The following is an 11,084-nucleotide window of genomic DNA, read 5'->3' as shown; positions in this document are numbered from 1 at the left end:
TAAGAGAGGCTCTGGGGACCACATGCAGGGAGTCCTTGGGGTCCAGGGCTGAGTAGTGGTTCTGAGGTGGTGTTGCCAGATAAAATATAAGATGACCAGTTCACTTTTTAAAAATGTTTATTTATTTATTTTGATAAGAGAGTAAGAGAATGCTTGCGAGAGAGGCAGAGAGAGAGGGAGAGAGGAAATCCCAAGCAGGCTGCACACTGTCAGTGCAGAGCCTGACACGGGGCTCAGTCCCGTGAACCGTGAGATCATGACATAAGCCAAAATCAAGAGTCAGATGCCGTACCCACTGAGCCGCCCAGGTGCCCGAGGATGACCAGTTCACTTTTAATTTCAGATGAAAAATATATAAAAAAATACAAGTATGTCCTAAAGATTGCATGGGGCTCTTCCGGAGGCTCTTCAGTCTTGTTGAGACCCTGGTAGGTGGGAGCTGGGGGGGGGGGGGGTTGGGGGGGTGGTCTGCTTCATTTCCTACTTGAGCCTCAGGCCCCTCTATGAAGTTGAACCTGTGGGAATAGGAGGCAGAGACTGACTTCTGGAGACCACAGCTACTGTGGCCACTGGACAAGGTGGGGTTCAAACTTTGTGGAGTCTCATTTTTTCCCTCTGCAAAACAAGAGTGGTGGATGTGGATGCTGTCATATAGGAGTGGTTTTTTGCACACCTCATGGGCAATGGTGGTAAGTGTTCTATTTTTCTAGGGGGCTGCCAAGGTTCCCAGGCAGGAGGAGGGCACCAAATGAATGACTGGAATTCCCTCTTTGTCCACACTGGGGCCCTCAGAGCCTCACAGCCCTAAGCTACTCCATGGTGGCTCCTGTGACACTTGGACACTTGCGGAAGCAGTCTTGTTCAGCCAACAGTGGAGCGGGGGTTGATGTGGGATAGCTGGCCTGATCTTCTGGTCCCAAGGAGTTGTAGGAGGAGGCCCAGGAACTGTGGGCACCAATGTGGGAATGCGCTGGTGAGAACACCCGGATCTAGTGAGCCTGGAAGTAGGTGACTGGAAAGAAGGGGTGGCAGAGAGGGGTGGAACATCCTGAGGCCCAGAGGACTTGGTGCTATTGATTTTCCTACTCCAGTACATGGGCATGCTTAGGGGTAAGGGCAGGTAGAACATACCCAACTCTGTAGCTCTTGGTGTTGGGGCCAGGGATGGGCTGCTCTTGCCCTTTATATGTCACCAGGCAGCCCTGTAAGCATGACTTTTGGATGGTGCCTGCTGTTTCTGAGGCACACCATAGGGAGGGTTTCAGCACAGGCAGAGCAGGGGAGGACAGTCCAGAGATGTTCTTCCAAAGAGGCCAAGGAATCTCTTTCCAGTGATTCACAGACAATGTGCCGAACCAAACCAGGTGTGTGGGCCTGGACTATCTGTGGATTTATGCTTGTATGTGCTTAGATGTCAAAATGTTGTCTGTGAGGCCTGGTGCCAATGCATAGGTGTGCATGCTTGTGTATCTGGCACACGTTCCTGTGCTGTGAAATGTATCAGTGAATATGCTTGGAATGCATCTGCAGCCTGGAAAACAAGGGTGCCGTCTCCTCCCCTTCCCAGAGTGGCAGTCTGGGAGTGCCATCAATTGTGTGGCTGTGTGTTGGCAGGGGTAGGGAGGCTGCAGGCATTGTGGAGCAAAGGTTCTAGAGAGGACCACTCTACAGGCCATGTATAGCTCCTGCTCTGCTTCTCCAGCCTCCTGGGTCCTGGCTTTTCCTATTTTTAATTACAAAAATTTTTAAAGATGAACTTTATTGTCAAATTGGTTTCATACAACACCCAGTGCTCATCCCAACAGGTGCCCTCCTCAATGCCCATCACCTACCCCCCCTCCCTCCCACCCCCCATCAACCCTCAGTTTATTCTCAGTTTTTAAGAGCCTCTTATGGTTTGGCTCTCTCCCTCTCTAACTTTTTTTCCCTCCCCCTCCCCCATGGTCTTCTGGTAAGTTTCTCAGGATCCACATAGGAGTGAAAACATATGGTATCTGTCTTTCTCTGTATGACTTATTTCACTTAGCATCACACTCTCCAGTTCCATCCACGTTGGTACAAAAGGCCATATTTCATTCTTTCTCATTGCCAAGTAGTACTCCATTGTGTATATAAACCACAATTTCTTTATCCATTCATCAGTTGATGGACATTTAGGCTCTTTCCATAATTTGGCTATTGTTGAAAGCGCTGCTATAAACATTGGGGTACAAGTGCCCCTATGCATCAGCACTCCTGTATCCCTTGGGTAAATTCCTAGCAGTGCTATTGCTGGGTCATAGGGTAGTTCTATTTTTAATTTTTTGAGGAACCTCCATGCTGTTTTCCAGAGCAGCTGCACCAGTTTGCATTCCCACTAACAGTGCAAGAGGGTTCCCGTTTCTCCACATCCTCACCAGCATCTATAGTCTCCTGATTTGTTCATTTTAGCTACTCTCACTGGCGTGAGGTGGTATCTGAGTGTGGTTTTGACTTGTATTTATTTCCCTGATGAGGAGTGACGTTGAGCATCTTCTCATGTGCCTGTTGGCCATCTGGATGTCTTCTTTAGAGAAGTGTCTATTCATGTTCTCTGCCCATTGCTTATTTGTTTTTCGGTGTGGAGTTTGGTGAGTTCTTTATAGATTTTGGATACTAGCCCTTTGTCCAATATGTCACTTGCAAATATCTTTTCCAATTCCATTGGTTGCCTTTTAGTTTTGCTGATTGTTTCCTTTGCTGTGCAGAAGCTTTTTATTTCATGAGGTCCCAGTATTTCATTTTTGCTGTTAATTCCCTTGCCTTTGGAGATGTGTCGAGTAAGAAATTGCTGTGGCTGAGGTCAGAGAGGTTTTTTCCTGCTTTCTCCTTTAGGGTTTTGATGGTTTCCTGTCTCACATTTAGGCCCTTTATCCATTTTGAGTTTATTTTTGTGAATGGTGTAAGAAAATGGTCTAGTTTCATTCTTCTGCATGTTGCTGCCCAGTTCTCCCAGCACCATTTGTTAAAGAGACTGTCTTTTTTCCATTGGATATTCTTTCCTGCTTTGTCAAAGATTAGTTGGCCATACTTTTGTGGGTCCAATTCTGGAGTCTCTATTCTATTCCATTGGTTTATGTGTCTGTTTTTGTGCCAGGTCCTGGCTTTTCCAAAGTCCCTCTGTGATGCTCTTCAATCCCATCATTGACCCAAAGCCCCATTCTGAGTTTCTGAAGGGGAGCAGTGCCATCTGGTGGCAGACTGAGGCTGCACCAGGAGCAGGTGAGTGGGACCGTGGGTTCCCACAAGGGCTCTTTCAGGTTCCCAGCCAGTGGGGAAATCACAGCTGTGTTACCTAGACCATGGACAGAGGGAGGGTATCTAAGGCTTAAATGCGCTAACTTCATGCATTTTGGTTTTGTGGCTCAGGGAGGCACAGTAAGAAAGTCAGCTCAAGGAGTGCTGGAGGATAGGTATAGGAAAGCTGTGAGTGCAGCCTCTGGACCCACAAACCTGATCCCCGTTCCTTGGGCCACTTCTCTGGGCTCAGATTTCTCATCTGTATAGGTGGCTAACTGTATCTACCCTGTGGGGTAGTAGTGAAGGTTAAAGGAAAAAGTGTGGGTTAAACACTTGGCTCAGAACTGAGCCTGCTGTAAAATCAAAGGAAATGGTAGTGGCCATTACTAACATAGGCAAAGTTCCAAAAGCACAAAGAAGTGAGCTGTGCCGTCATTGCGGGTAAAAGGGTTGCAGAGAGGTGACAAGTCTGGCGCTGCCACCCCACAGTCTAGAATTTTGTGTCTGAACAGCTGCTCCAAGTTACATAGTTAAATGAGGAGGGAGGTCTCTTTTCTGGAAAAAGGGGAATGGAATCAAGAGATCCAGCATCCAGGCTCTGGCCAGCTTCTTACTAGTTGTGGAACCTGAGTATAGCAGCAGGCAGGTTTGCTGGGTTCCTGATCCCCCTGTGAAAGTGTTGGCTGTGAGGACTCCATAGAAATGCATAAAAACTTGTTCAGTTCTCCTGGAGAGAGAAAAGCTGGGTAGGATCTTATCAGGGAGAGATTTTGCTCAGCTGTGGAATCACATATATTTTTCATGTCCCTAAAAAGGGATACCTGAGTCAGAGGCAAGAATCGTTCTGGTTCCATTGCTAATTGGGTGTGAGATGCTAGGTAAGTCATTTCACTCTCTCTGGGCCTTACTTTTCCCAGCTGCAAAATAAAGGAATTAAATTAGATGACCCTGCCTTAATCTATGGCCTTTTAATTTTTTCCTTTTCTCTGCCTCATATGACACCTAGGATAAATACTGATCCCACAGGTTAAGTCTTGAATAGAAAGGAAGACAAAACCAGTGTCTTCTGTTTCATGAATGCTGTGCTTTCTGATAAGCTTGTAGCAAATATTTTCCTAGATAATGGTATACTCTAGGTATAAAAGGCAAATGAGAGAATAAAACAGCAGCTCACTCCAGTCATACAGGGCAGAATAAGGTTACCGAGAAGGTGTCAATTGGTCGTAGCCTACGCTAGCTTGTGTGGCTCTGGTGCCTCACTATGCGCTTCCGCCTTCCGAACCAGCCAATGAGTACACAGCACTTCGCATCCAGGCGGGAAAACTATAAATCCCAGAAGTCAATGCTCCGGGAGTAAGTACTCAAGCGCCAATCAAGACTGATGGGCTACGCCCCTAGAAGAGGAACTTCATTTCCCAGGCGGCCCCGGGCTCTTCGATTTTTCTTCCCTCGCGCTGGCGTTTTCCTCCCGCCCCCTTCCAGCGAGCCTCGCGCCAAGTCGGGACGCGCGCGCGCGCGGCACGTAGCGCGCGAGTGACGCATAATATGTGGGCCGCTCTGGAGCTGTGGTCGCGCTGTGTGTGAGTGAGGGAGAGTGAGTGCGGGACCTGAGGCGGTGTGTGTGAACTGTGGCCGCTGGCGGGGTCAGGGGGGAGCGGCGGAGCCGCCCGGGAAGGTGAGTGGGGGAAGAAGGGAGACGGATCTCTGGGAGGGCCGAGAGGAGACAGGGCGCGTGGTCAAGACGGGAGGGAGAGTGGGCGCCGGGCTGGGGGAGGGGCGGCACCTGCCTGGGCCGCCGGCGAGGAGGGGGCGGGCCGGGCCGCCGGGGAGGCTGGGTCTGGGGCCTGACAGGACTTTTCCTTCTTCAGATTCTTGGCTCGGGGGCGGGGCCTCCACGTTCTTGTCTCAGTCCGCAAAAGAAGCTTCCCGAGAGTAACTCTTCCGCCCGGAGTGGGGGGCGGGGGTGTGCTTGCCCCTGCCTGGAGGAGGGGTGCCTCCCCTTCCCCTCGTTAACCTTTTTCGTCCTAGTCTTCCCATTTTCCGTTCCGTACGGGCTGGGGGGCTCCATCTTCCTTGCCGTACGGCGGCCCCCTTCCCTGGCTGTGTCTCCGCCTCCAGCTCCAGTCACCTGGGCGGGCTCTCCCCTCCCTCGGCCTCGTGCCACCTCCCTTTTCACCCGCCCGGCTCTCTGACCGGGCGAGGGGGGCGGAGCTTTCCGAGCACTCCTCCCACCCCTATGGTGGAGGGGAGGGATGGAGGGAGAGGCGTGTGGGTCCTACTGCAGGGAACCAAACCTCGGAGTGCTTGCCGAGCTTCCCGGGAGCGTATTTCCGGGGGTTATGGTCGTTTTCAACTAGGGTGACAGGCATTTGCTCAACTCTTCTCTTCCTAGACGGTTTCCGTCTCACTTCCTCTTACTGTAGTGCTAGCTCTTGGGTTTCGAATTTGAAGAATAATTTTGGAGTGTGGGTAATGGTTCTTTTTGAGTCCCAAATGAATCGTCTTTGTCCATGTCACATTGGCCTTAGTTTTTCTTTACTCAGTCTTTTCAGCAAAGCCTTTTAATTAGTATACACGTTTAATTATTAGCATTATCTTCCTGTTCTAAACGCTTTGTTAATGTACAGATCGAGGAGTTCATTGGCAATGTCCTGTAATTTTCGTTTTCCAGTGTACTGAACTTTATCTTTAAGGTTTATATAAGCTTGTATATTAAGACTCTTTAGGAATTGATTTCGTATTTTTTTTTTCTTGATGCTGTCAAGATTTTTGTACGTAGCAGTATTATCTATTTGGTGATACATTTTTGGATGTTGAGATAATACAGAAATTGGGGAATATAAAGGGCGTAATTTTATCCTCAAAATCCCTTGAGTAGTTGCTGAGTGCAGTGTTCTGTTGTACAGTTAAATTTAGTAGAGGAAGAAACTGGTAGAATGAACCACAAGATAGTTTGGAGTGAATGAAGTTGAGTTTATTATCAATTTCCTTATTTTGTCATTGTTATGGACGCCGAATAGAAAATTGTTATATGTGATCTTGTCATCCTTATTATTGGGTAAATTTTACTTGAATCTTCAAACTTTATTTAAAAACTAAGAATGCTTTGAGACATTTGTTCCACGATTTTAGCCTTACAAGATCTGTCCTTAACATGGACTTTATTTTAGGCTTTGGTATAGTTTCTGCCAGGTAGGCCATTAAGTATTGTGTATTTGGGGAGGACAGATTTTATGATTTAAGAAATTACAAAAGGTTACAAAATAGTGGAAAAATGGTAGAGCTAGGTTAACAACCTATACTGAAAAATGTTTTTCCTTTCATTATCTCAGAAAATTTGTTACCTTCACAAAAGTAGTAGATATTATCTGGTGCTTGTGTGTTTTTCCAGAGATCTTTTATTCCAGGGTAAGGTGCGTGTACGTGAACGTGTACACACATGCACACTTTGCTTTTCTCATTTGACACATATTTAAGAGTTGGTTCAAATTAGTAAAGGAAATGCTTCTTATTTTTTTCAACTTAAAAAAAAATTTTTTTTAATGTTTATTCATTTTTGAGAGAGACAGAGACAGAATGCGAGTGGGTTAGGGGCAGAGAGAGAGGGAGACACAGAAGCAGAAGCAGGCTCCAGGCTCTGAGCTGTCAGCACAGAGCCTGACGCGGGGCTCGAACTCACGAGCTGTAAGATCATGACCTGAGCCGAAGTCGGACGCTCAACCGACTGAGCCACCCAGGCGCCCCTTTTTTCAACTTTTATGGAAAATTTTAAACGATTGTTTATCCATTCCGATTCAATGATTGTTAATATCTTGTTATATTTTCTCTATAGGTGTGGTGTATATTTCTTATTTTGTGGAACCATTTGGAAGTTAGTTGCAGACACATCATCTCTAAATACTTTAGCAGGCAACCTTTAGGTTTAGGACATTCCGCATATTTTTTGTGGGCCTTTATTTCATTGCATGGACAGTATTACCATTTAGCCTTCAGAACAACCACTTCCACTTCACAGATAAGGAAATTGAGATTTGGAGAAGTTAAATAACTTGACCCAGGATCTCATGGGTATATTTGCAGAGTTGGCATATGAATGCTTGAAATCCTTTTCTACCAAAGTACCAATTGATTGGTCGTTGGGACTTCTCTGAGCCCCTTTTATTATCTGTAAAAAAAAAGGGTAGGGTTGTTGTGAAAATTCAGAATAACATTAGAAATTAGCCAAATGTCCCATATTAATATTCAGTAATTGGTAACTATTGTGTCACTATTGGATAGGCCATAAATTCTGTGTACCACTTAAAGAGCTCACTTTAAAACGTGGTGAATTGAGTAATGTACCTTCACTGTCATGTGCATAACAAGATGACTGCACCTTTAACATTTTATATTAATGGTCTTTCATTGATAATAAAGTAAATTATCATTGATATTTTTAAAAAATTATTTTTAATGCTTATTTATTTTTGAGAGGCGGGGGAAGGGCAGAGATAGGGAGACACGGAATCCAAAGTAGATCTCAGGCTGTCAGCGCAGAGCCCTATGCGGGGCTCGAACTCACCCAACTGTGAGATCATGGCTTGAGCCAAAGTTGAGCACACAATCAACTGAGCCACCTAGGCACCCCAATATTAATTTAGTCAATTACAAGTTTAAGTTTTGCCTGGGCAAGTGAAAGTTATTCCCCAAATTATAGTTATTCATAAACATAATTAAATGGAAGTTTTGAAAATGATGCCAAAAGAATATATGTGTTTCTAAATTGAACTCTAAAATTTTAGTATTTCAGTGCCCTTGATTTTACCTTTTTCTTCTTAAACTTTTTATTTTTCAAAAAAAATTTTAAATATTTATTTTTGAAGAAGCGACAGAGTGTGAGTGGGGGAAGGGTAGAAAGGAGACACAGAATCCTAAGCAGGCTCCAGGCTCCGAGCTGTCAGCACAGTGCCTGATGTGGGGCTCGAACTCACGAGCTGTGAGATCATGACTGGAGCTGAAGTCGGACCCCCAACTGACTGAGCCACCCAGGCACCCCATTAGTTTTATTTTTTTTTTAAATGTTTGTTTATTTTTAAGAGAGGAGATTGAGTGTGAGGCAGGGAAGGGCAGAGAGGGAGGGAGACAGAGGATCTGAAGCGGGGTTCTGTGTTGAGAGTAGACAGCCTGATGTGGGGCTCGAACTCTTGAACCACAAGATCATGACCTGAGCCGAAGCCAGAGGCTTAAGGACTGAGCCACCCAGGTGCCCCTTGAGTTAACCTTTATTAAACATAATATTTTCCTTAAACTTTGCCTTTATATGTTCTATGTTGATCTCTTAAGTTATCCAAGAGGCATTCCCTCCTGATTTTTTTCCCACTTAAAAAAACTTGTGGTCAAATTCACATACCATAAATTGACCACTGACCATTTTATAGCGTTCAATTCAGTGGTATTTAGTAGACTAACAATGTTGTGCAACCATTACAATGTCTTTTAGTTTCAAGATGTTTTCATCACCCCATTTCCTTTAGACAGTACTCCATATGTTCCCCCAATCCCAAGCCCCTGGCAACCAGTAGGCAAGTTTCTGATAAATTTACCTATTCTGGATGTTTTGTGTAAATAGAATCATAAAATATATAACCCTTTGTGTCTGGCTTCTTTCACTTAGTGTATTTTCAATTTTTTTTTTAAAGTTTTACTTATTTATTTGGAAGGAGGATGGAGAGAGAGAGCCAGAAATCCCCAAATCCCAAACAGGCTCCACACCATCAGCATGGAGCCTGATGCAGGGCTTGGTCACATGAACTGTGAGATCATAACCTGAACTGAAATCAAGAGTTGGATGCTTAACCCACTGAGCCGCTCAGGTGCCCTGAATATTTTCAGTTTTCTTTCACAGCTCTAACATATATCAGTACTTCATTTCTTTCTGTGGCTGAGTAATATTGCATTGTATAAATGTAACCACATTGTGTTTATCCACTCATTTTTCGATAAACATCTTTTGGCTATTGTTTCCACCTTTTGGCTATTGTGAATATGCTAACTTTGAACATTTGTGTACAAATACTTCTTTGAGTATCTTTTTCAGTTCTTTTGTGCATATACCTTAGTGTGGAATTGCTGGGTCATATGGTAATTCTATGTTTAACTTTTTAAAAAGTTTTTGAGGAGGCACCAAATTGTTTTCCATAGTTGTTATGCCATTTTATGTTACCACCAACAGTGTGCTTTCCATTTTCTCCACATCCATGCCAATGATCATTATTGTCTTCTTCTTTTTAATGTTTATTTTGATAGAGAGCATCTGTGTGTGAGCGGGAGGGGTAGAGAGAGAGAATCTCAAGCAGCTGACAGCACACAGCCTGACAGCACAGAGCCTAATGCGGGGCTCGATCCCGTGAACTGGGAGAATAATGACCTGAGTCGAAATCAAGAGTTGGACATTTATCTCACTGAGCCACCAGGCACCCTTATGATCATTCTTTTCTGATTTTTTGATTCTAGTCATTTTAGTTGATGTAAGTGGTATCTTATTGTGGTTTTGATATTCATTTCTTTGATGAATATAGATCATCTTATGATATAGAGCATCTTTTGGAGAAGTGCCCATTCAGGTTCTCTGCCCTTTTTTAAGTCAGGTTTTTTTGTTGTTGTTGAATTGTTCTTTATATATCTTGGATACTAGATCCTTATCAGATATGATTTGCAAATATTTTCTCCCATTTCATGGATTGTCTTTTCATTTTCTTGGTAATGTCACTTGATGCACAAAAGTTTTAAACATTGAAGTCCAGTTTATGTGTTTGTTCTTTTGTTGCTTATGCTTTTGCTGTCATAAATAAAAATCCTTTGCCAATTTCAGGGCCATGAAGATTTACCCTTATGTGTACCTCTAAGAGTTTTATAGTGTAAGTTTCCACATTTAGGTCTTTGATCCATTTTGAGTTAATTATTGTATGTGGTATGAGTCAAGGCCTCAGCCTCATTCTTTTGTATGTGGATATCCAGTTGTTTCAGCACCATTAGTCTTTCTAATAATGGTCTATTGGTCTTTCAATAAATTCTTTCCCTATTGAATGGTGTGGCATACTTGTTGAAAATTAGTTGATTATAAATGTGAATTTTTATTTCTGGACTCTTGGTTCTGTTGCATTGGTGTATATGTCTATCTTAATGCCAGTACCACACTATTTTGATCACTGTAGCTTTGTAGTAAGTTTTGAAATAAGTGTGGGAGGTGTCTGGGTGGCTCAGTTGGTTCAGCATCTGATTCTTGATTTCGGCTCAGGTCATGATCCCAGGGTTGTGGGATCGAGCCCTTCATTGGGCTCTGTGCTGAGCATGGAGCCTGCTTAGGATTCTCTCTCTCTCTCTCTCTCTCTCTCTCTCTCTCTCTCAGATTAAAATAAGTAAATGAAATCTGAAGTGTGAATCCTCCAATTTTGTTCTTTTAAAGATAGTTTTAGTTATCAGTGTTTCCATTTTTGCAAAAAAATGTCATTAAGATTTTGATACAGATTGCACTGACTATTGACCATTTCAGAGAGTATTGCTTTCTTAACAGTATTAAATCTTCTAATAACGTGAACATAAGGTGTCTTTTCATGTATTTAAGTCTTCTCTAATTTTTTTTTTTTCAACGTTTTTTATTTATTTTTGGGACAGAGAGAGACAGAGCATGAACGGGGGAGGGGCAGAGAGAGAGGGAGACACAGAATCGGAAACAGGCTCCAGGCTCCGAGCCATCAGCCCAGAGCCCGACGCGGGGCTCGAACTCACGGACCGCGAGATCGTGACCTGGCTGAAGTCGGACGCTCAACCGACTGCGCCACCCAGGC

At 44.2% G+C, this 11,084-nt stretch overlaps 1 protein-coding gene across 10 annotated transcripts in view; it reads left to right on the top strand.

The window, feature by feature from the left end:
• Positions 1-11,084, top strand: part of DCAF1 (DDB1 and CUL4 associated factor 1) — an 89,243-nt gene that overhangs the window by 1,800 nt on the left and 76,359 nt on the right. For 3 of the 10 annotated variants that reach the window (XR_013554206.2, XR_013554207.2, XR_013554208.2), the window contains exon 1: positions 4,759-4,933. The exons of 1 other annotated variant lie outside the window; for it this stretch is intronic. The gene's annotated coding sequence lies outside the window, so the exon portion shown is untranslated. Of the gene's footprint in view, positions 1-4,755; positions 4,934-11,084 lie in introns of those variants that run through there. 6 more of the 10 variants (XR_013554203.2, XR_013554204.2, XR_013554205.2 and 3 more) reach the window with 4 other exon arrangements.

This window comes from Panthera onca, chromosome A2, assembly GCF_046562875.1.
Source record: "Panthera onca isolate mPanOnc1 chromosome A2, mPanOnc1 haplotype 2, whole genome shotgun sequence".
In the NCBI taxonomy this organism is placed as follows: domain Eukaryota; kingdom Metazoa; phylum Chordata; class Mammalia; order Carnivora; family Felidae; genus Panthera; species Panthera onca.
This window is presented reverse-complemented; position numbering and strand designations above follow the sequence as displayed.